General features: G+C 46.5%; 1 protein-coding gene across 3 annotated transcripts in view; it reads right to left on the bottom strand.

Moving 5' to 3' along the window:
• The window catches only part of scai (suppressor of cancer cell invasion), a 222,252-nt gene extending 202,860 nt beyond the window's left edge, over positions 1-19,392 (bottom strand). For all 3 annotated transcript variants that reach the window (XR_005458494.1, XM_038781892.1, XM_038781891.1), the window contains exon 1: positions 19,003-19,392. The gene's annotated coding sequence lies outside the window, so the exon portion shown is untranslated. The remainder of the gene's footprint in view (positions 1-19,002) is intronic.
• Positions 19,393-24,617: the final 5,225 nt, after the last annotated feature.

A 24,617-nucleotide genomic window follows, 5' to 3' on the forward strand; every position in this document is an offset into this window, starting at 1 on the left:
AAAAATCAAGTTTGCCTTGAGGGGATCTGTATTGGGGTTTCCCCGAAGGTGGCACACATTAATCGACTTCTTCACGGGAGAGTGAACGTCAGCGCGCACGGGGGGGTCGACAGTAGCTATCAATTGTCAGACGGTTTTACAAAAAGAGGCGCTAGCTCACAGAAACGTTTGGATATTGTTAATGAAGGACTACTGTTTCTGTAACTTTCTTTTTCTTCCAAATAAAAATGGGGGAAAAAAAAGAAGAGGGGTAAATTGAGTGTGTGTTTTTAAGTTTCTTGTAATATTGTTTTCACCTAATTTCCACCCCCCCCCCCCCCCAAAGGAAGGGGAGACTGTTAAGTAATGGGATAAGAGACATTCCAATTAGTTGTCTCATTTGTGTTAAGTATCCAATAATTGACACTGATATGTAAAGAGGCTTCAGGTGTAAGGTGATGTAAAGATATAGTTTTGTGCAGAGTCTGTTAAAGGGAAAGGTGTTTGTAAAAGGAGCAGTACCGTTGACTCTTTATACAACAGCAGCTAAACGTCTAACAAGGGGGGCTACGGCGCACCTTTCAGGGGAGATGCGGGGACAGGAGGAATTCACAGAACAGCATGGGGGCAGAAAGATAGGAAAGGTTTGGCAGCAAGACAGACACAGGCCTCGCTAAGCATGGAACAGGCCGATAAATCAAGATGGCGCCACAAGCAGACACTTTGGTGGGTCCCTAAACAAAGGGAGACCCCAGAGTGCAGGGGCGCACCCACGAGGTGTACACACAGTTAGCAGCCACATTGGTACCCACTGGACAAAGAGACACCCCGGAATGCCGGGGCACGACCAACAGGTAAGTATGTTTAATCACGCAGGAATGGGGGGGGGGGGGGGGGGGGGGGGGTGGGGGGGGGGTCCAGAAAACCCCCATCAGGAGTCACCTGGAATGTAAGGGGCCTTAACAGCCAAGTGAAAAGATCCAGAGTTTTCGCTCAGGTGACATAATCTACCTACAGGAGATACATCTGAGGGAGAAGGACAGACTACTGGTAAGGAAGGGCTGGGTGGGACAGACGTACCATTTATGCTGCAGGACGAGGGACCGGGGAGTAGCCATACTGATCATCAAGAGGACGAGGTTTACAGAGACCAGGACGGTTAGGGACCCAGGGGGACGGTACGTCATGGTCAACGGTGTCCTGTAAGGGGCACCGGTAGTACTGGTGAACGTGTACGCTCCCAACTGAGACGACACAGAATTTGTAAAAAAAAAACATGGCGGAAATACCCGACATTAACACACACCGACTGATAATGGGGGACAACTTTAACGGTGTACAGGACCCGCTGACCGGCCGATCGAGTAAAAAGACAGGCATGGCTAAGGAAGTAGGAGCATTTATGGAGCAGATGGGGCAGTGGACCCGTGGATGTTCCTATACTGGGAAAAAAGGAATTCATTCTTTTCACAAGTACACAAGATATACACCCGTATCGACTTCTTTGCAGTGAGGAAAATCGGTGCTGCCAGGAATTATAGGAGCAGAGAACTCCACGATAGTCATCTCTGACCACGCTCCACCCTATGTGGATGTACGGTTGGAGACAGGTCGTGCCCAGCGCCCCACATGGAGCCTGGACATGGACCCCCCCTGGCCGACAAGGCCTTCTGCCACAAAACATCGCAGGCCACAGGCGACTACATGAGTAACAACCGGAACAGAGAGGTCTCACCCTCCACATTCTGGGAGGCACTGAAGGCTGTGATCAGGGGAAATAATAGCCTGCAAAGCTCATAGAGATAGGGAAGAGGGGGCAGCCAGGCAACAGCTGATCGACTCCATATTAGAGGTCGACAGAAAGTACTCAGAGCAGGGCCGTAGAGCAGCTGGCAGAGAGAAAAAAAGCTACAAATGGACTTTAACCTGCTCTCCACCAGGAAAGCAGTGTATCAACTCCTCCAGACATGGGGGACCTTCTATGAACATGGGGATAAGGCTGGCCGCCTGCTTGCTCACCAGCTGAGAAAGCAGATAGTCACGAGGAAAATAGCACAGGTAAAAGATAGCAGAGGCAGACTGTTAGCCGAACAAAAAGAGGTCAACGGAACATTCGAGACCTTCTACCAAGGGTTCTACACCTTGCAAGACCCCCAATGGGGATGCGGGGATGAAACAGTTCCTCAATGGAATGGAAATACCAGTTGTGGGGGAGGACAGACAGGGAGGGGAGCTGGAAGAACCAATAGATCTGGAAGAAATCATGGCGAGCATCAGGTCCATGCAGGCGGGGAAAGTGCCGGGACCTGACGGGTTCCCTGCAGACTTCAATAAACAATTGGCGCCGGTCCCACATCTAAGGGACATGTTCGCAAACGCGCTGGCAAGGGGCATATTAGCGCAGGCCACAATTTCACTGATACCCAAAAAAGACCCAATGGAATGTGGATCATATAGCCCCATTTCAGTGCTAAATGTGGACGTGAAATACTCGCAAAGGTCTTGGCTAAAAGGCTGGAGGGCTGTGTACCAGAGGTGGTTTTAGAGGACTAAATGGGCTTTGTCAAGTTTAGGCAGTTCACTGCGAACATCAGGCAATTGTTGAATGTAATAATGACCCAGCCTGGGGAGAGAACACCAGAGGTGATCGTCTCCCTGGACACAGAAAAGGCTTTCGACAGAGTTGAGTGGAAGTACCTCCTCGAGGTACTGGAACAGTCTGGGTTAGGTGTGGGATTTGCCGCCTGGGTGAGACTCCTGTACAATGCTCCCAAGGCGAACGCTCGAACCAATACCACCAGCTCTGAGTACTTCCAGCTACAAATAGGCACAAGGCAGGAATGCCCGCTGTCCCCGCTCCTGTTTGCACTAGCAATCGAACCTTGGCGATAGCCCTGCGGGAACCGAAAAGCTGGAGCGGCATCCAAAGAGGAGACAGAAAGCACCAAGTCCCCCATCCCATACGCATTTCCAGGTCATTCAGCTTGGCTCTTAACGACTTATTGGTTTCAGCCAAAAAGTCATATGGACTGCAGCGTGGCAATTCGATCACTGTGGTCCGATGTGGAGACTGAGGCCAAGGCCACTTAGATTGATCTTTTAAAGATCCTCTGACACAATTTCCTAGTGTTTCTATTGAAAACCCTGGCCGTTAGTGGACTGGAGAGAAAGAAACTGACTTCGCGGACAGCATGGTGGAACTGCTGCATCGCGGCTTAGAGTGTTCTGGCAAGGGTTTGCGAGGGCAATGTCCAAGGTGCTTAACACACTGGTGGTGCCGAGGGCTCTGTGCCGAGTCCAGAGACAGCGATCTTTGGAGTGTCAGAAGACCCGGGAGTTCAGGGGGCGAAAGAGGCCGACGTGTTGGCCTTTGCCTCCCTATTAGCCCGGAGACGGATTTTATTAATGTGGAGGGACTCGAAGCGCCCCCCCCCGGAGTGTAGAGACTTGGGTTACCGACATGGCTGGGTTTCTCAGCCTCGAGAAAATAAAGTTTGCCTTAAGAGGGTCTATGCTCGGGTTCACTCAGAGGTGGCAGCCGTTCATCGACTTTCTCAGGGGAAATTAAAATGTCAGCAGCAATCCATGGGGGGGGGGGGGGTGTTCCATTGGGATGGTGTGGGAAGACTGGGTTGCGTGGGGTAATGTCAATTTAATTGTTATTGTACATTCCCCTTTTGCACTATGTTAATGTTCACTCTAGTTTGTTTTGTTATTATGGTTACTACTATTTTATTATGAAAAATTCTGTAAAACCTTAATAAAAATACTTTTTTTTTTAAAATGTACAGTTAAAATCTAACATTCTTAACTGCTTCCTGGGACTTTGGAGACTAACAGTTTGTCCCCTGTCGGCCCAGATGCTTCTGCCATAATCTACCAGTGTGAACACGTTGAACCTTCTTCTCAGCAAAAAAAAACAAGTTCTGTCACCTGCACCCGTTTTCTAGGTCCTTCAGTCTCTCCTGCCACTTCTTGTGGAGGTCATCCTGCACCTCCACCTTAAGGGCCAATACAACCAACTCGTCCTCATGGTCGGATAGCTTTTTCCCCATCTCCTTAATCGCTTTCCCTTGTGTTGCCCGAGTTGCGATCATTTGGTCTATTGATGCCATCATCGGGGGCCAGCATGTCCTTTTTAAGATCAGCAAAACAGCCCCCAAGGAACTCCTGTTGTTCCTGTGCCCACTTAACTGTACATTTTAACTGTATTTAATTTCTTTTTTGTCTTTTAGAAATGTAGAGTACTCAATTCTTTTTCTCCTAATTAAGGAGCAATTTGGCGTGGACATCTACCATGTACATCTTTTTGGGTTGTGGGTGAGATCCACACAGACATGGGCAGAATGTGCAAACTCCACAAGGACAGTGACCCGGGGCCGGGATCAAACCCGAGTCGTCAGCACCATATGGCAGCAGTGCTAACCACTACGCCACCATGCTGCCCAACTGTATTTAATTTCAAGATGAAAAATGGAGCTGGCAGTCTAGAGGATTGCAGGTCATTATTTCTAGATGGATACAAGACCCACTTGGGCTCACGTTACCAGGGCTTTGAGAGGAGGAAGGATGTATTAGAACCACTGTAGGATCAGATTACAAAGCTCTTTTGAAAGATATCCACAAGTTTTTACAAATCAGGCAGTCTGTCAGGGTCCAAGATAGAAAAGGAGCAGATAGAGAAAGCAAGTCTCTATAGTTCACTGCACAAAAAGGTGGGTGAAAAGTCACAACTTCATGAGGAATTTTTAAACGGCTGAAGATTTTCCTCGCTTTACCTTGAACGAGAATCGCCAGGAAACCCATCACCATGAAGGACAGTTCTGGAATTAAATTACCAAATTGTGAAAGGAAAAAGTGAAAGTAAACCCAGGGGATCTAAGAATCACTTTGGGCTACTTCTAGGAGAACTGAATGTCTACTTAAGAACAGCATAAAGTATAACCGCAGTGAGATTTTGAGATGTAATGAAAGTAAGAGGGAAGTTTTGGTCTGTAGTTTAACAGTATTAGCTATCTACTGAAATAGTATTTAGTCAATGGTGCTTTCAGTTTGCGTTTTAACAGTAAACAGACTTAAAAAGTGAAATCTTGTCATGTCATCCTTTGATCTATTCATTGGGAGTTCAATTTTTTTTTTAAAATGTTATTGGTCTCCAGGGTTCATAACACACTGCAATGTCAGAATTTCAAATCGTATTGATCTGGCGAAATCAAAGAACATCAAACCAAAAAAAATCCGACAAGTTTTATCTTAGTTTCCAAAATGTTCCATCGATTTTATAATCCACACTAATGTTACTGTTTTTTTTTAAATTAATCTGGGAGGAAGAGGTGGAGGATAAAGGAAGAGGTCCCTACATACATCCACTGATCTCATTGGAAGACAAAACCACAAGTCTAAGGCAGCTGGCAAGATACAAATTTACAAATAACACTCTAGGATAGTATCGGTATCAGAAAAGCAGCCAAAGAATTTACTTCATTATGATCAATAGAATCTAGATAGGAATAGCTTTGTTGATTTAAACTGTAGTTAAGCTTTGCAGCTTTATTGGGTACACAAATGATTTGAGTCAAATTAATTCAAATAATTGTACCGAAATATTATGCATGTCCAATATATTGTTTCCTCGGTTCTACAGTTACAAACTAGTATTTCACAAACTAAATGGTCTGCAATGTTACAAGACAGCAATATCAATAGTTTCAGATGACATAACCCTTCAAAATGAGGCCATTTTTATTGGCCCCGTGACAAGCTTGTGCAATTGATTCATCTAATTTGACAAGCAGTGACCTTATATCATTTGACTGGATAAGAAATCAGCTTTACTTTTCCTCACCATACTGGTCATCACAAATAAATGGATTTTGCTTCTATCACTTTCAGAAGGTAGGTTATAATCAGGAAACTGAAGTATTGTATCATGTTATAACAGATTGGTTATGCTGATGGCTCTATTGATAGAAATAGAAAGCTTTCATTTAGCCAGAAGGAACTAACATTGTATCTAATGCATTTATCAAGAAACATATATATGAAAACAAATGTTAAACAAAAATAGTTGTTTCTCATCTGATGAGAGTTTAGTCAATCTGTGTACATTCATATTGCTTTTGCAGTTATGAACTTGAATTAATTATACATTTGTATGGTTACCCAACTTCAGACAAAGTGAGGGATTAAAAATAAGCAAGTTAAACATAGCCATTCTTTCAATTTGTGGTTGTACAATAAACAACATTTAACTAACTGCCCAAGAAACATGTTGTCAATACGAAAATTGATTAAATGAACCATCTGAACTTTTATCAATTATGCACAGAATAGATTTGGTGAAAAAAATGTAACATTTTATGAGCGGTGTAAACGTGTAAGCACACAAGTTTTGTTTAAAAAAGTATGGGGGGGGGGTCGGTGAAGGTGTTGGTTAAAATGTCAATTTCTCCCAAAGACTATAAACAAGAAACAATTAGTTAACCTGTCTTGGCAATTGATAAACAAATCACACTCATTCTGCTAGAGCAGGGTTTTTCAAACTCAGGTTCGCGACCCGCGGGTGGGTCACGGGCGGGTGTTGGGGGGTCACGGAGAGATCCGTTGTGGCGATCCCTAACAGCCGCAACCAGTTGTTAAGATTAGCGGCATTTGAGGGGTCAGGGCGGTGCGAGGCTGGGTGCTGGTCACTGCGCGTGCGTGTGGGGAGCATTGGGGCCTGGTACTGACAGGCGTCCACGTGGGCGCACAATGCTAACAACGGTTGCCCCAGCTTGTAGCTCCGCTCTGGTGCTATTCAGCTCAACCACTGCCACCAATCGGACAAAAGCAACCTGCGACTCCGTGGCCTAGCTGTTCAATGGTCGGCAAAACGTCCGCTTACACTCCCAGAACATGAAGTACTGGGCGGGGAGTTTTCAGTAGTCTGCGACTGGGGTAGATGCTGCTACTAGACAGTGAGAGGGAAGCCAGGCCAGGTTTAGAAATGAGGAATACTTATCAAACAAGGCCAGTCAATATGGCTGACACGTGCCCCCACTCTCTGGAAATCAGGAAGAAAGTACTTTTGGTGAGAATGGAGCAGGAGATTGCTTAGATGTTTGGATAGTGCAAAGTAGTTGAACCAGTAAGAAATATTGTGACATTGTATGTATTTGCAAATTACTTCACCTCGTCTAAAGTCATAGTTTGTAAAGTTATGGGCAGCACGGTAGCATTGTGGTTAGCACAATGGCTTCACAGCGCCAGGGTCCCAGGTTCGATTCCATACTTTGGTCACTATCTGTGCGGAATCTGCACATTCTCCCTGTGTCTGCATGGGTTTCCTCCGGGTGCTCCGGTTTTCTACCCGAACGGCACCGGAATGTGGCAACTAGGGGCTTTTCACAGTAACTTCATTGCAGTGTAAGCCTCCTTATGACAATAAAGATTATTATTCAAAGCAAGATCGAAATTTTTTCTATACTGGTTTAAATTTCTAAAGAAATGGGAATATATTTAAAACAAAGTTAGTATGTTAATGCAAGGATGCACATGTTCAACTGAAATTGTTAAAACAAAGTTAGTGTGTTAATGTAAGGATGCAAATGTTCAACTGAAATTGTTAAAACAAAGTTAGTGTGTTAATGTAAGGATGCAAATGTTCAACTGAAATTGTTAAAACAAAGTGTGTTAATGTAAGGATGCACATGTTCAACTGAAATTGTTTTAATTTTCAGTAGCAAAAAAAGTCAAACTTGGAAAAATCAGGTATTGAAAATAAAGTATCAAAGTAAAAAAAAAAGGCCGCCACAACCGAATAGGAGTGATGGAGTGATTCCGCCAGAGGCAGCGAGCAGGTCACGCGCCCAGCATATACACCGGTCTGTGTTTTATGCACAAAATCATGGATGAGAGATTCCTCCATTTTGGAGCTGCCAGAAAGCAAACAACAGGACTGTGTGAAGAACTGAAGATGGATTATTTCGTAATAAGGAAGAGAGAACCCCGAGGCACAACAGGCCAGGATCTCACAGCCGAATCTGCTGGAGAAAACTTCTCAGGAGAGTCCGTGGCAGGACAAAGCAGTGCTGCTGTGAGCTGTATCCCGAGCTCCAGGGCCTCTGGTGAACAAACAATGAAGAAACCGAAATCGGGAACAAAGCAGTAGAAAGATGGTTTTTTTTAAAAGAAATTTAGAGTACCCAATTCATTTTTTCCAATTAAGGGGCAATTTAGCATGGCCAATCCACCTAGCCTGCACATCTTTTGTGTTGTGGGGGCGAAACCCACGCAAACACGGGTAGAATGTGCAAACTCCACATGTACAGTGACCCAGAGCCGGGATCGAACCTGGGACCTCGGCGCCATGAGGCAGCAGTGCTACTCCCTCAGTGCCACCGTGCTGCCCAGAAAGATGGTTTCTTGAGGTATGGCTTAAATTGTGCCAATACAAATTAGGATGCAAAGACAATGTGTGTTATATGCAGGGAAGTACTGGCAAATGAAAGTTTAAACCCTCAAATCTTCAAAGGCATTTGAAGACTAAGCATGGCCAAACCTCTTGATTTTTTTCGAAGCATGCAGCGAGAACTTGCATCGTCAGCTGAAGTCCTTAGCAGAAATGTAACACTGAATGACAAAACAAGAGAGATCATGATGACCAAACAGGCCCACCTGCCACATTAAAGATAAGCAATAATGGCGTGCCGCGAATATTGGCCGGTGTGGGTCCCGAAGGTCCGCCGATTGCGAAAAGTGGGTCCTGGGGAAAAAAGTTTGAAAAACACTTGTGCTAGAGTACCTTGCATTGGTCTTTTCTCTCAGGTGAACTCAGACAAAAATACAAAATGGCAGCTATTTGGGAAGTCAATCAGGCTTTAAAGCAGAAAACTGCAAGGGCAGCCTTTATGTACTGAAAAGAGGATGGTTAGGAGCCAATCTGGTAAAGCAACACAACAGCATCACTAAGGTGGGAAAGTATATTATAGCTATTACTTTACATTATGATATGAAGGCACTATATACAGACTGAATTGTGCAAGACTAAACTTTACGATTGCACTATAATAATGTCTACTGACTATGAATAAACTGCTATTCCTGGCCTAATCAGCTCACCTTGGAAAAGATAAGGAGTGGAGGGAAATCAAAACTTTCTGGGTCCAATTACAAAAGTTGTCACACACTTTGAGTTGGGCTATCATTCAGGTAGATAACAGATAGTAAGAGTTAATTCCAGCATGTACTTACAGGAGAACAGACTCCATTGAACTAAAGGAAGAATCCACGCAGACCCAAATTTGTAACTCACATCTTACCAAATAATCCAAATGTGCATCTTAAGTGGGGGAAAACAAAAAAAAAGAGATACTCCACTTGTACTCCCATTTAACATGCATCTCTCTATCACATGTACTGTGGTGTGGAAAAACCACAGGCAATCAGCTCTGGTGAACATAGAACATACAGTGCAGGAGGCCATTCGGCCCATCGAGTCTGCACCGACCCACTTAAGCCCTCTCTTCCACCCCATCCCCGTAACCCAATAACCCCTCCTTTGGTCACTAAGGGCAATTTATCATGGTCAATCCACCTAACCTGCACGTCTTTGGACTGTATGAGGAAACCGGAGCACCCGGAGGAAACCCACGCAGACACGGGGAGAACGTGCAGACTCCGCACAGACAGTGACCCAGCAGGGAATTGAACCTGGGACCCTGGCGCTGTGAAACCACAGTGCTAATCACTTGTGCTACCATGGTGTCCTATCTTGGGACCAACATGCTGCATTAATGTTCACTTTTTATACAAAGACAAACACTGCTTTATACAATTCATACCATACAATTTTTAAAATAATTTTGCAATTAAAGGGCAATTTAGCGTGGCCAACCTACCTACCTGGCACATCTTTGAGTTGTGGGGTAAGACCCACACAGACACGTGGAGAATGTGCAAACACCACAGAGACACATACTGGTGCCGGGATCGAATCCAGGTCCTCGACGGCATGAGCAGCAGAGCTAAGCACTGCGCCACCCCATTTACAATACAACTTTGATCAATTCTTATGAGTATTTATTCCCTCCTGCCACCCGGGTACATAGAACATAGAACAGTACAGCACAGAACAGGCCCTTCGGCCCTCAATGTTGTGCCGAGCCATGATCACCCTACTCAAACCCACGTATCCACCCTACACCCGTAACCCAACAACCCCCCCCTCAGTCAGTGAGGGTACCTCAGTCTATGCAATTATAATTGAAACAGTCCTGTACAATGCTCCCAAAGCTAGTGTCCGAACTAACACCACCAGCTCTGAATACTTCCAGCTACAGAGAGGAACAAGACATGGTTGCCCCCTGCCCCCACTCCTGTTCGCGGTAGCGATCGAACCCCTGGCGATAGCCCTGCGGGACGCAAAAAGCTGGAAGGGAATCCGGAGAGGAGACAGAGAGCACAGAGTCTCACTCTATGCAGATGACCTGCTCCTCTATTTCTCGAAGCCACAGGAGGGATCTGACAGCAATACTACAAATACTGAAAGAGTTTAGAACCTTCTCAGGCTACAAACTTAACCTGGGCAAAAGGGAGAGAGACAGGGCTGGAAGGACTCCCATTCAAAACGGACCAGAACAGATTCCATTACCTGGGGATCCAAATAGCCAGAGACTGGACACAGATCCACAAGTGGAACCTGACCAGCGTGGTGGAGGAAGTCAGAAAAGACATTCATTGGTGGGGCTCACTCCCAATCTCCCTGGCGGAAAGAGTGCAGACGATCAAGATGGACGTACTGCCAAGGTTCCTCTTCCTGCTTAGAACCATCCCGATCTTCATCCCCAAGGCCTTTTTACAAAACATAGACAGGCTAATCATGGTGTTTGTATGGGGGGGGGGGGGGCAAGAACCCAAGAATTCCCAAACCGACACTGCAAAGAGGGAAAGTCAGAGGGGGCCTGGCTCTACCGAACCTACAATACTACCACTGGGCAGCCATGGCAAAAAAGATGAGGGGATGGGTACAAGAACCCGACAGATTGGGTACAAATGGAGGAGGTATCCTGTAAAGGAACAACCCTCCGGGCCCTGGCCACAGCAGCACTCCCATCCTCCTCAACAAGGTACACAACGAGCCCAGTGGTAGTGGCCACGCTGAGAACGTGGACCCAGTTGAGCAGCACTTTGGGATACCAAAATGTCCCTTATGGCCCCCCATCTGCAGCAATCATAGATTCCCCCAGCCATGCTAGATACCACCTTCAAAAGATGGAGGCGGGACAGGGGCACACTGACGGTCGGGGACTTCTACGTAGGGCACAGACTGGTGACACTGGATGAACTGACGAGGAACTGGAAACTATCAAGTGGACAGTAATTGAGACACCTCCAAATAAAGCACTTCCTCCGCAAAGAGAAAGTAGGGTACCCCTGGGCCCCAGAAAGCACACTACTAGAGGAGCTGATAGGCACAAGCAGCGAGAGAGAGAGAGGGGAGGGGGCTATGTGGGAAAATATACGGACAGCTACTGGACAGAGCCCGAACACCACTGGACGGGACCACACAAAAATGGGAGGACGAACTGGGGTCAGAGGTGGGGTGGGGACTCTGGAGCGAAGCACTGAGCAGGGTGAGCTCTGGATATTCTGATTAGTATTCACATCTTTCACTGCTGTGATTTTAGCTGTTGTTTGATTGAATTGATTTTTGTTTACACATTTAGACTAAACAAAAACTGTATGTACATTTTGAAATGAAATGAACATGAAATGAAAATTGCTTATTGTCACAAGTAGGCTTCAAATGAATTTACTGTGAAAAGTCCCTAGTTGCCACATTCCAGCGCCTGTTCGGGGAGGCTGGTACGGGAATTGAACCGTGCTGGTGGCCTGCCTTTGTCTGCTTGCAAAGCCAGCGATTTAGCCCTGTGCTAAACCAGCCCCTTTTCATAATTCTGAAACTAAGGAACTTTATTTATACATGCTCATAAATCTGATTGGAATCTCACAGGAATTCCATCTGTTCTGCTCCTTCAACAACAAAACAAAAACTGCAAATATTCACTCAGGAACTCTGATCTGGCAATTTTTAAAAATAAATCCAGAGACTTTATGCACCTCCTGGTGGCCACTTTCAAAACTATATTGATAAAGTGCACGTTCACCACTGCTGCCTCACGCACTGAGGGCCTGGGTTCGATCCTGGTCCCGGGTCACTGTCCGAGTGGAGTTTTCACATTCTCCCCGTGTCTGCGTGGGTCTGACCCCCAAAAAGATGTGCAGGGTAGGTGAATTGGTCACGCTATATTGCCCCTCGATTGGAAAAAAAAAGAATTGTTTTTTTTAATTAAAAGAAAAACATGTTCACTCAACATGTAACCTACACTTTCAATCAGATATCCCATATCAACACTTGGACAATGTCAAATACTCACTTTTACTTGCACCTCCCTCCCACTTGCTGCGCTGTCCCTCTTGCTCCTTCACTCACTCCCTCTAAAGAGCAAGGGCTCAAGAGAGGGGCAGGAAGCATCAAAGGTTCAAGAGTAGGAAGCAGCAAGCTCAGGAGAAGGAAGTCGCAGTTTATTTTTAAAAAGACAGTGCACAGTAACCACGCAAAAATGAATGGGCTTTAAATGAGCGATACTAAGTTGTCCACATTTACTGTCTGATTTAACAGTGCAGCACAAACTCAGCTGCATACATTTCAGTGACTGATCATCTATGTTACAAGGTTCACATTTTTCACCTTCTAAGCTCTTACTTGTATGATAGCAAATATTACTGTATTCACTGTTGATAAAATTATGTTTTACAGAAATCGGTCAATTTCACTCTTCATACATCACATTGAGGATTTTTACCGTGGTCAAGAGCCATGGATCCCACCCCTCATCCATTATCTAATGCCAATGTGTGTCCCTGAACAGTAATTGACTGCAGGGCGTTTCAACTGTGGATAGTATTTCACAGTCGTGTCTTCCTCAACATTAAAATACAGATGGGAGCAAGGTGGAGGTTTGAAGGGGCAGGTCATTAAACAGCATTCAGGAGCAGGAACTGCAAAAATAGCATCCCTTCATTAACTAAAGAACATCAAGATCTACTGTCACAGTTACTATCAGCCAACTCAGTCCAATCATGAGTAGAATTTGTGACCTAATTCTTCTGCACAGCACTTTCTTTGTCCAATAAATCATCAGAAGAGAGAAAAAGAGATCAATGTTATATTATTGACACTTCCAGTTACACTTTATCAACCAGCGAGGTATTAATCCAGAGGTTCATTACACATCAGTTATAGTTCAACTCGCAAGATGTCTAATGCTGAGGTTCCATTGAATTTTTGTAATTATACACCATGAAGAGTGAAACATTTCACATAAATGAAAAATTATATTTCACCAAACAGAACTTTTAAATACAATAGCTACTTTAAGATTACTTATGCTGGTATTAACTGTCAATTAATTGGAAACATTTCAGGAAAGATCCTTTCAAAATAAATCCTACTTTGAGGTTTATGGTTAAAGTTCTGATTGGATAGGGTGAAACTATAAAGGAGAATCATATTTACATTAGAAATAAAATCAAAAACTAGAAACACTTAGCTGATTAATCTGAAGTGATGAAGAATATACATTTCAAATGTTATAATTATCTGTTCTCTCAACTGCATGCTGTTCACATTTGTTTCTCCAGTTCCCTCATACTTTTTACATTAGATTGCATTTATCAAGATACACAAGGAATCAATGTCAAGCTCTATTAGGGTTGTTCCCCATGTCACCGTGGGTTTCACCCCCACAACCCAAAGATATGCAGGTTAGGTGGATTGGCCAAGCTAAATTGCCCTTTAATTGGGAAAAAAATTTTTGGGTATACTCTAAACTTATAAAACAAAAAGCTCTATTTAGAGTCCATCAAACACCAAATGAATGCCGCACATCTCTTAAAGTACGTTAAACACTGGTATGACATTAATTCAGCTGTCCAACAATGCCCCCAGAAGATCCAGGAGGCCATGTCCGATGTATTGCCGTTGGCTTCCCTGATTGCCGTTGGCTTCCCCGATTGCCCGGAGACAGATTTTGTTGTGTTGGTGGGACTCGGAGCCACCAACAGCAGGGGTAAGGGTGAATGACCTGGCAGAATTCCTGTGGTTGGAGATGGTCAAATTCACTTTGCGGGGTCGGTAGAAGGGTTCACCCGGAGGTGGAAACCATTCATTTATTTCTTTAAGGAGGATTGATGGGTCAGCGGGGGAGGGAGGCAGAATAAGGGGGTAAAATTTGGGAACGCAGGCAGGATGTGGTGGGTGTTGGTATTGGGAGAGATCAGGGATTTGTGGTTCGGGTTGATGTTTTAGTCTTCTGATGTTTTGTGTATATATGTAAAAAGTCTTAAATAAAAAATGTTTTAAAAAATAAATTTTCAAATAAAGGTTGGCAGTTAGCGGTCAGTCACCATTCCCCATGGCGACGCCTCTACTAATCAGACCAATTGCCAACCAATCAGCACTCCTCTCATACAGTATAAAAATGTTGTTTTCCATAGAAAAAAAAACATCCCTGACATTGGTATTCTTCAGATTGTCCTGTTGAGTGCAAGATGAAAAGCTTTGTCAAAATGCGTTTTTTCTGCAATAATTAAGTTCTGAACAACCAACCGACTAACTCTTGGGATGTATTCAAATCAAAGACAATACTAGCCATGGTTACTGACGGTTATTTTCCAGTAAGGAAAGTGCATAAATTACTCTTAAATGCACTTTCCTTACTGCCCAAGTTCAATTTTTTTGCACTTTGTTGGTACAGTTAAATACGTTAAAATTATTCCCACATTAGAAATGAAATGTACAGTTTACAATGGCTCACTCAATTCTCCATAAAACAAGTTCAGATTATTTTCTGGGAGAAAACACAGGAAGGGGAAATGTTTTCATTTAAAAATTATACTTTGCAAATGAGATATATTGAAACAAATGTAACTGTGATCAAATGAACAAGGATTTTAAACAGTTAACTTTTGTGGAAATCAGTTATATAATTCTGATCATCTGCTGAGAATTATGATTCTTCAAAACTAACAAATTGTTAAAACTCTTTACACTTTCCACAGGAAATTATTGTTCAATACACCAAAATCCATACCTATGCAATTATAGCTGAGAATCGGCTAAAAGGTCATCCGCCACATTGGAGATGCAATAGCTGTATAAATCGTCATAGCAGGAATCAAAATATCCAATCTTTGAGACCAGTATAGATATTTTAATTCAATTGAAAATAATAGGAATACCTTTCAGAGCATTTATCATTCAAAAATCAGAGAAAATCTTGGCAATAACAATGCTAAAGTCACACTTGCAACATCAGCGCATGTGAAAAAAATAGATGCCCTAACCCTGGATGAGAAAATGGAAAATGATTGTCTGAACCTAAATTTCTGCAATGTAGCACACTGTTCAACACAGAAATCAAAGCCACTTGTAACGGGCAAGGGGGTAGGGTGGGTGAAGTAAGTGGATACAAGTAGGGTGGGGCAGGGCGATGAGTCAAGTGGTGGGAGCTGGTCAGGTCATGTCAGGGAGGTCCATGTGAGTGATTGGTGTATCAGTTTATAGTTTCCCAGGACTTAAACTAGGATTTTTTCTGTCTAACATGACCTGGGTAACTTTCCAGGTAAGTAAGTTGAAACCATCTGAAGTCTTCAACTCTAACTCAGTTGGAGACTTTTTGGAGCATCCTTAGGAGCAGGGAATTGTCCAGCCAAAGCTCAAACTTCCTGGGTAATTTCCATGGAGACCTTGTCTTGAAACACCTGAGGAGTCCCATAACACATTCTATGATCAACCATTTAAAAGATAAAGGAATACTCTCACTACTTGGCCTTCAACTTCTTGCCATTACTACCGCAAAATTGTCTCTCATTTGCTCAACTCTTCCAATTACACATACAGCAGTGACTGGAAACCATATTTAGAAAGAAACACAATACACATTCACATCTGATACACCCAAACAGGTTTCCTGAACTTCTCCATATTCCAAAGTAGTCTCACCTTACCCATTCTGTCTCAAAACACATCTTTACTTCCATCCTTATGATTTCTCACCAGTAACAGTCGACCATTGGGATCCATCACAAAAATACCAATCTAGTTTGTATTCATTGTTCACACACAGCAATCAGAGCAGGGAGCTTTGCTGAATTTCATTTAGGAGATATGGTTTCCAGTAACAGGTGAATTACTAAGCAAAGAATACAAATTTAAGATAACTTGCAAAGTACCATAAAGAAGAATGAGGGAATTTTATTTTAAGAGTTACGATGAATTGGAACACATGGCGTGAATGGGTGGTGGAAGAAAATTTAATAGTATCTTTCAAATAGCAACAGGATATCTATCTGGACAAAGGGTTGGGGAGTAAGACAAATGAATGGCTCTTTCAAAGAGCTGTCCAAAGCATGATGGGCTATGTTTCTGCACCATAGGTTTACATGACCTTATGTAGGAATATATCATTACTGAATATACACTTCAAGTACTTCAGAAAGTGTGTTCACTGTGGGTGGCAATAAAAAAAAGATTTGCATTTATACAGTGCCTTTTGTGACCACACAACATCCCAAGTTTTTTTTTAAACAGCCAATGAAGTACTTCTGCAACCCCCATTGTATAGCAGAAAACACATCAGCTACTGTGTGCACAGCATAACATAACGGAGCAGAAAAGAATTGCATTTATATATTATTGTTCTTGACCTCAGCATCCCAAAGCACTTTGCAATCAATTAAGTACTTTTCATATGATTGTCAAGGAAACACAGCAGCTAATGTCTGCAGAGCAAGGTCCCACAAACAGTAATGTGATAACTCCTACTCTTCTATGAAATACTGCCATTGGTCAGTAGGTGAATTCTCCCTCAGTATGCCCGAACAGACGCTGTTGACAACAGGGGATTTCACAGTAACTTCATTGCAGTGTTAATGTAAGCCGACTAGTGACAATAATAAAGATTATTATTAATAATAATCATCATCTTTAATCACAAGTAGGATTATAATGTATTTTACATACAATTTGAAAGAGCAGACAGGGCATTGGTTTAACATCTCATCTGAAAGGCTGCACCTCCTATGTAATGCAATTGAGGGACGCTCAGTTAAGAATTGGAGTCATGATGTGGAGATGCCGGCGTTGGACTGGGGTGAGCACAGTAAGAAGTCTTACAACACCAGGTTAAAGTCCAACAGGTTTGTTTCAAACACGAGCTTTCGGAGCACGGCTCCTTCTTCACCTGAAGAAGGAGCCATGCTCCGAAAGCTCGTGTTTGAAACAAACCTGTTGGACTTTAACCTGGTGTTGTAAGACTTCTTACTGTAAAGAATTGGAGTGTCAGTCTTGATTTTGGTGCTCCAGTCCTGCAGTGGGACTTTAAACCACAATCTTGTGACTCAGAGACAACAGTACCATCAACTAAGCCACTGCTGAACTCATCATAGAGTTCATGAGGAACTGCCAACTGCTGCTTTTTTTTTTAAATGAAAATATGAAAGTCACTGAAAACTAGAAAATGAGAAACGGCATTAATTCTCAGCTATCTCGCTGTTCTTCCTCAAGTTAAATATTGGAAATTTTATGGCCATGGGTGGTCTTAAAGAAAAGCCTACATTCATTTAATCTGGCATCACAGGTTTACATCAGATCTCTCACAACATACAATTAATTACACTTTCATTGCTCCCAGCAGCAGAGTTGTTGAAGCAAAGACAATATTTATGTACACAACAACTTGTATTTACAATACAAATTTAACACAGTAAAATAACCCAAGACGCTTCTCAAGAGCTGTTCTGAAAATCTGATACTGTGCCACAAGAGATATTACAGTTGACCAAATGCTTGGTCAGAGGTAGGCTTTACAGGAGAATCATAAAAGGAAAGTGAAGCACAGCAGTGTGAGAATAATGTGTCTAGATGTCAACTGTGGCCTACTCTTGCCTGTAAATTAAAAGTTCCTCCTGGGTTCGAACCCCACTCCAGAGGCTTGCACAAGTCACTCAGGCTAAGAGCCCCCGAGACATTATACCAGGGACCCATTTGCTTGTTCATGGGAGGCGGAAGAGATCCTTTGACACTAATCAAAGCAGCGCAGGGGTTTTCTCCTGATGTCCAGGTCAACATTTCAAACTCAAACCAATGTTAAATGTCATTCATCACCTCTGGGACTTTGCTGTGCAGAAATTGGCAACTGCGTTTCGCTGCATTACAGCAAGGATGGTAATTCCAACAAAAACTTAACTGGCTGCAAAGGGCTTTGGAACGGCGTGAGGTCGAGAAAGGAGACATATAAATGAGTAACCATCAGTCTGAAAATGAAATGAAAATCGCTTATTGTCACGAGTAGGCTTCAAATGAAGTTACTGTGAAAAGCCCATAGTCACCACATTCCAGCGCATGTTCAGGGAGGCTGTTACGGGAATCAAACCGTGCTGCTGGCCTGCTTTCAAAGCCAGCGATTTAGCCCAGTGCTAAACAGTCTACGGTGATCATCAACAACCCGCAAACAGGCCACTTGGTGACCCTCTGAATCTCTGTATTTGGGGTCCATCAAGAAAATGAGGTGCCACGAGCAGCTCCAAAATAATGATCTGGTTCTTTTGTCATATGCAAACAATCTGTCACGTCAGAATCATTGCAACTCTGACTATTTAAGGATAGCAGAAAATTGCTCAAGCCTATCCAAGAACGCCCTCCAACACCACTCTTTGGTTATAGGTTGAACTTAGCGTAATAATTTGTTCCCTGCGCTCTTAGGACATGTAGAATTCCGCGCACACAATGGGATGACTGGAAGGGAATAAGCGGCCGTTCTGCCGCAGGCTGAAAGCTGCCCCTTTGCTGAGGTGCTGCTCGCGCCGAGGTAGCTCACGGCCAACAACATGTCCACCTGCTGTCAGCCGGCTCGGGCTCGCGCACACACCCCCTCTCCCCCCCCCCCGCACACATCAGTCAACCGCCATCGCCCGGCTTACCTTCTCCCCGCTCCCTTTCCGCTGTCGATTCTCCAGGAGACACGGCCTAACTCGGAAGGAAAGGGGGCGGCCGAGCCTTTTGGAAACAGGAAGCCTCTCGGGCCGACCGCCGTCACCCCTCCCGGGATCCTCACGCCGACCACCCTCCTCCGCCTCTATTTTTTGTGCTCTGGCCGCTCGGTCCCACACTCTTCCCGGGTTTTTTTCCCCCGACCGCCACCGATCGCGGGGAACCGCCGCCCGTTTATTTCGTTTCGATCCTCATCGGCGGCCGCTCCGCACCTGAGAGGAATAACTGTCATCCGCTCAAAGACAGCCCCTGCCCCGCCGCCTTTTACTACGCGCGGCTCACACTAGCTTCCAGGCACCGCGCGCGGGCTGGGCCCCGCCTCCCGGTGGCCCGCGAGCCCATTGGTCCGACCCCCGCGGCGGTCCCCGCCCATCCGCCCCGCCCATTGGGTCCGACCGACGTCCGTCCGGTGACGTCACAGAGGGTGGGCGGGGCGAGGACCCAGCAGGTTTGGTCGGCCCGCGGTTTACGGCTAGGGTGCGGGTGCTTGGGAACCCTTGGCCAATCAGCGGCGCGCCTGGCGGTGCAGCGCCATCGAGTGAGGGGCGATCGCTGATGCGTCGTTCACAAAACGTTACAATCAGCCCTTAATTTATTTATTGCTCTCAGGGTCTTTTTCGGCACGTAAAAGCGTTGCAAAGATAAAGGAAAAAATGAGTATTCCACCTGAGGGCTTTGGAATTGCAGCGTGACGAACCCAGAAAGTAATTGTACCCATCATCATGGATGAATGAACAACTTCCCTCTGCTCCCCTCCCCCCAGTCTACACCCAACCTGAAATTCACTGCTCTCTCCAACACCACACTGGTAGCGTAAAAACAACTGGCACCTATCCAAGTTTCCATTTTCCCAACAAAGAAAGAAAGGGAGACAAAATTCCGGTCACATTCACAAGGGGTTTTTTAAAAGTCCTTCCATTTGTGTCAGCCATGGGCGAGTTGGTCGCACTCTCACCTCTGAATTCGGAGATTGTGGGTCCAAATCCAAATGAGCACAACCATCGAGGCTGACACTCCAGTTCCATTACTGAGGGGGTGCTACTGTCGATGGTGCCGTCTTTTGGATCAGGTGCTGAAACTGAGACCCTGGGTCTGTTCTCTCAAGTAAAAGATTCAGCAGCACTGTTTCAAAGAGCCAGGTGTGTTATCCCCGTTATCCTGGCCAGTGTCAGTCAACATCGTTTCGTCTCACATTGCTCCTTGTGGGACACTGAAAATTAGCTGCTGCATTTCCCGCACTAGAACAGTGAAAAAGTGCTTCATCAGTTGGTGTGCTTCAGGATGTGAGGTTATGAAAGGCACTAGATAAATGTAAGTCTTTCTACTGGATATTTCGCCCTACTGGTTACCTACCTAACAAATGTTCTTTAAGGGATATGGAAACCACCCCCCCCCCCCCCCCAACACACAAATTGGCTAATTATAAAAATGAGCACGTGTTATGCTGCAGACCTAAGAGCGGCTGGACCCAGGAAAGCATGTCATCATTGATGTGATTATCAATTCACTAGACACGTGATTGGAAGTAAACTGTGGTTTTAATAGTCTTACAACTAAGCCAGCCTGCGACCAGAGGAACTGAGAGCAGGCTTACGGCTGCAGTGCTTTATACTTCCGGTTAATGGGCGGAGCCAAGGTTGGAGCCCAGTACAAACTCCTCATCTCCCCCTATGGGCAGAGCCGTGCAACGGCTCATACACAGAGCCCACAAGGACACAATACATGCAAGGCAATACAGTGTGAATTACGATGGCACATAATTCAGCACATTCACCCCCTGTAAAAACAATCAAGTCCGGCGGGGGTGACAGGTCTACAAATTGAGCCGGTCCGGTGGCCCATTCGTCCTTTGGGATCGACGGAGCACCGGGGTTGCAGCCTCTTCGGGTGGCTGGGTGGTGGCGGTCGGTGAGGGTACAATGGTGGACTCCGGGGGTGATTCAGTCCGAGCTTCGTTCCCGACCGGTGCAACGGGCAACAGGGAGCCCAGGAAACCTATAGGCGCGGGGGCATGGAGCATGGGTGGTCAACCTATAGGAGCGGGGGCGCAGGGCGCGGAGGGTTGGGTGGGGTGTAACATGGGGGGTACCTCGGCAGAAGTGGTGGTGGAGTTGGATCCTGCAGGCGGCAGGTCCCGGAGGGGAACGGTGTCCTGACGGCCGTGAGGGTATTCGATGAAAGCATATTGGGGGTTCGAATGGAGTAGGAGCACTCTTTCTATGAGCGGATCAGTTTTGTGTGCCCGGACGTGCTTCCGGAGGAAAACCGGGCCCGGTGTCTTCAACCAAGCTGGGAGCGAAACCCCCGTGGTAGTGCCCCTAGATAAAACAAATAGCCGTTAGTGAGGGGTCTGGTTGGTGGCGGTGCATAGGAGGGACCTAATAGCATGGAGCGCGTCGCGTTCTCCCTCTCCACCTGCCCGTTCCCCCTGGGGTTGTAGCTGGTAGTCCTGCTCGAGGCGATGCCCTTGTCGAGCAGGTACTGACGCAGCTCGTCGCTCATAAAGGACGAACCCCTGTCGCTGTGTACGTAGCTGGGGAAACCGAACAGGGTGAAGATACTGTGCAGGGCTCTGATGACTGTGTGGGAGGTAATATCGGGGCACGGGATGGCAAACGGGAAGCGGGAAACTCATCGATGACGTTCAGAAAGTACGCATTCCGATTGGTTGAGGGGAGTGGGCCTTTGAAATCGATGCTCAGGGGGATGCCTTTACCAGGTGGGCCTTGTCTGGTCTATAGAAGTGCGGTTTGCACTCCATGCAGAACAGGCAATCCCTGGTGATGGCTTTTACCTCCTCGGTGGAGAAAGGCAGATTTCGGGCTTTGACGTAGTGGGCGAGCCGGGTGCCCCCGGGTGGCAGAGGTCATTGTGGATAGCTTTCAGACGGTCGTCTTGCGCACTGGCGCACGTGCCGCGGGACAGGGAATCTGGAGGCTCGTTGAGCTTCCCCGGTCGATACATAATATCATAATTGTAGGTGGAGATCTCGATCCTCCACCGCTGGATTTCATCATTTTTAATTTTGCCCCTTTGTGAGTTGTCAAACATGAAGGCAACCGATCTTTGGTCGGTGATGAGGGTGAACCTCCTACCTGCGAGGTAGTGCCTCCAGTGTCATATGGCTTCCACGATGGCTTGTGCTTCTTTTTCGACCGAGGAGTGTCGAAGTTCCGAAGCGGAGAGGGTTCGGGAGAAAAAGGCGACTGGTCTCCCTGCCTGATTCAGAGTGGCTGCGAGAGCAACCACTGAGGTGTCGCTTTCCACCTGGAAGGGGACGGATTCATCCACCGCCTCCATGCACCTTTGGCGATGTCCTCCTTGATGCAGTTGAAGGCCTGGCGGGCCTCAGCTGACAGAGGAAAGAGTGTGGCCTTAAATAGTGAGCGGGCTTTGTCCGTATACTGAGGGACCCACTAGGCATAATACAAGAAGAATCCCAGGCACCTCTTGAGGGCCCTGGGACAATGAGGGAGAGGGAGTTGTAAGAGGGGGCGCATACGGTCCGGGTCGGGGCCCAGGACTCCGTTTTCCACGACATAGCCGAGGTTGGCTAGCCTGGTCGTGCGGAAATCGCATTTCTCCGTGTTATACGTGAGGTTAAATTTCTGGGCAGTCTGGATAAATCGATGGAGGTTGGCGTTGTGGTCCTGCTGATCATGGCCGCAGATGGTGACGTTATCCAAGTACAGAAACGTGGCCCGCAGCCCGTACTGGTCCACCATTCGGTCCATTGCTCGTTGGAACACCGAGACCCCATTCGTGACACCAAAGGGAACCCGGAGGAAATGGAAGAGGCGGCCATCTGCCTCGAACACCGTGTAGTGGCAGTCCACCGGGCGGATTGGGAGCTGGTGGTAAGCAGACTTCAGATCCACCGTGGAGAATATGCGGTACTGGGCGATCTGATTCTCCATGTCTGCAATCCTGGGGAGGGGGTACGCATCGAGGAGCGTGAACCGATTAATTGTTTGGCTATAGTCCACTACCGTTCGGAATTTTTCCCCGGTCTAGACGACCACCACCTGAGCACTCCAGGGGCTGTTACTGGCCCCTATGACCCCCCCCCTCATGTAGGAGTCTCTGGACCTCGGTTCTGATAAACACCCTGTCCTGCAGGCTATACCGCCTGCTGCGAGTGGCTACGGGTTTGCAATCCAGAGTGAGGTTAGCAAAGAGTGGAGGGGGGTCGATTTTTAGCGTCACCAGACTGCAGATAGTGAGTGGAGGTAGGGGTCCGCTGAAGCTGAGTGTGAGGCTTTTGAGATTACACTGGAAGTCGAGTCCCAGTAAGAGTGGGGCGCAGAGTTCGGGGAGTATGTACAGCTGAAAATTAGAGTAGCTGCCGCCCTGAATCGTTGGGGTCGCGACGGTGCGCCCTTGGATGTGAACAGAGTGTGAGCCCGAGGTGAGGGAGATAGTTTGCCATGCAGGGAAGATAGGGAGCGAACAGCGTCTTACCAGTTCAGGGTGTACGATGCTCTCAGTGCTCCCGGAGTCGAAGAGGCACGGCGTCCTGTACCCATTGATTTTAACGGTCATCATAGAGTTCCGGGCAGTACGGTGGCACAGTGGTTAGCATTGCTGCCTACGGCGCTGAGGACCTGGGTTCGAATCCCGGCCCTGGGTCACTGTCTGTGTGGAGTTTGCACGTTCTCCCCATGTTTGCGTGGGTTTCACCCCCACAACCCAAAGATGTGCAGGTTAGGTAGATTGGCCACGCTAAATTGCCCCTTAATTGGAAAATAAAATTGGGTACTCTAAATAAAAATTTAAAAAATCATAGAGTTCCGGAGGTGTTTCGGACACGACTGGTCCAACGTGACCGCGCTGAGTTGCGGGTAGTCGGCGGCTCGATCAGCTGTGCTGGAGTGGCCCCGTGATGACTGTCCGCTGAGGTCGTAGTCTTCGAGATGAGTTTCAGAGGTTGGAGAGGATGGAGCCCAAGATGGCGAGGAAGATAGCGTCCAAGATGGCGCCCCCCATGAGTTGCACGTGGCCGGCCACGTGGAGGAGGATTGCCAAGATGGCGGCCCCCATGAGTCGCACATGTCGGGCGGGGGCGGAGTCGGCATACATGCTGCAGCATTACGGGGCCTGCGGGCCTGTGAGTTTGGGAATCGAGTGTTCTGGGCTGCGGGAGAGTTTGGAGTTTTCTTCGCTAGGCATACCAGAGCATAGTGTCCTTTGCGACCGCAGTTGCTGCAGGTCGCGTTGCAGGCCGGGCAGTGCTGCCGTGTGTGTTGGGGCTGCCCACAAAAATGGCACGCTGGTGCTGCATAGTGAGTAGGTGGCTGCGCGGCGCAGGCCTGGGGCAGTCACTGGTCGGGGGCCCATGATGGGGTCGCTTGGTCCGCGGGGAATGAGGTGAGGCTGCGGAACGAGACCTCCATGGTTGTAGCTAACTCTACAGTGTCCTCCAAGTTCTGGGCCCCTTTCTCAAGCAACTGTTGGCACATAGAGTTGGACCTGAGCCCTGCCACGTATACACCATGGACAGCGAGTTCCATATGCTGGGCGGCTGATACAGCCTGAAAATTGCAGT

The sequence above is a fragment of the Scyliorhinus canicula genome, chromosome 21 (assembly GCF_902713615.1).
Source record: "Scyliorhinus canicula chromosome 21, sScyCan1.1, whole genome shotgun sequence".
Classification (NCBI taxonomy): Eukaryota; Metazoa; Chordata; class Chondrichthyes; order Carcharhiniformes; family Scyliorhinidae; genus Scyliorhinus; species Scyliorhinus canicula.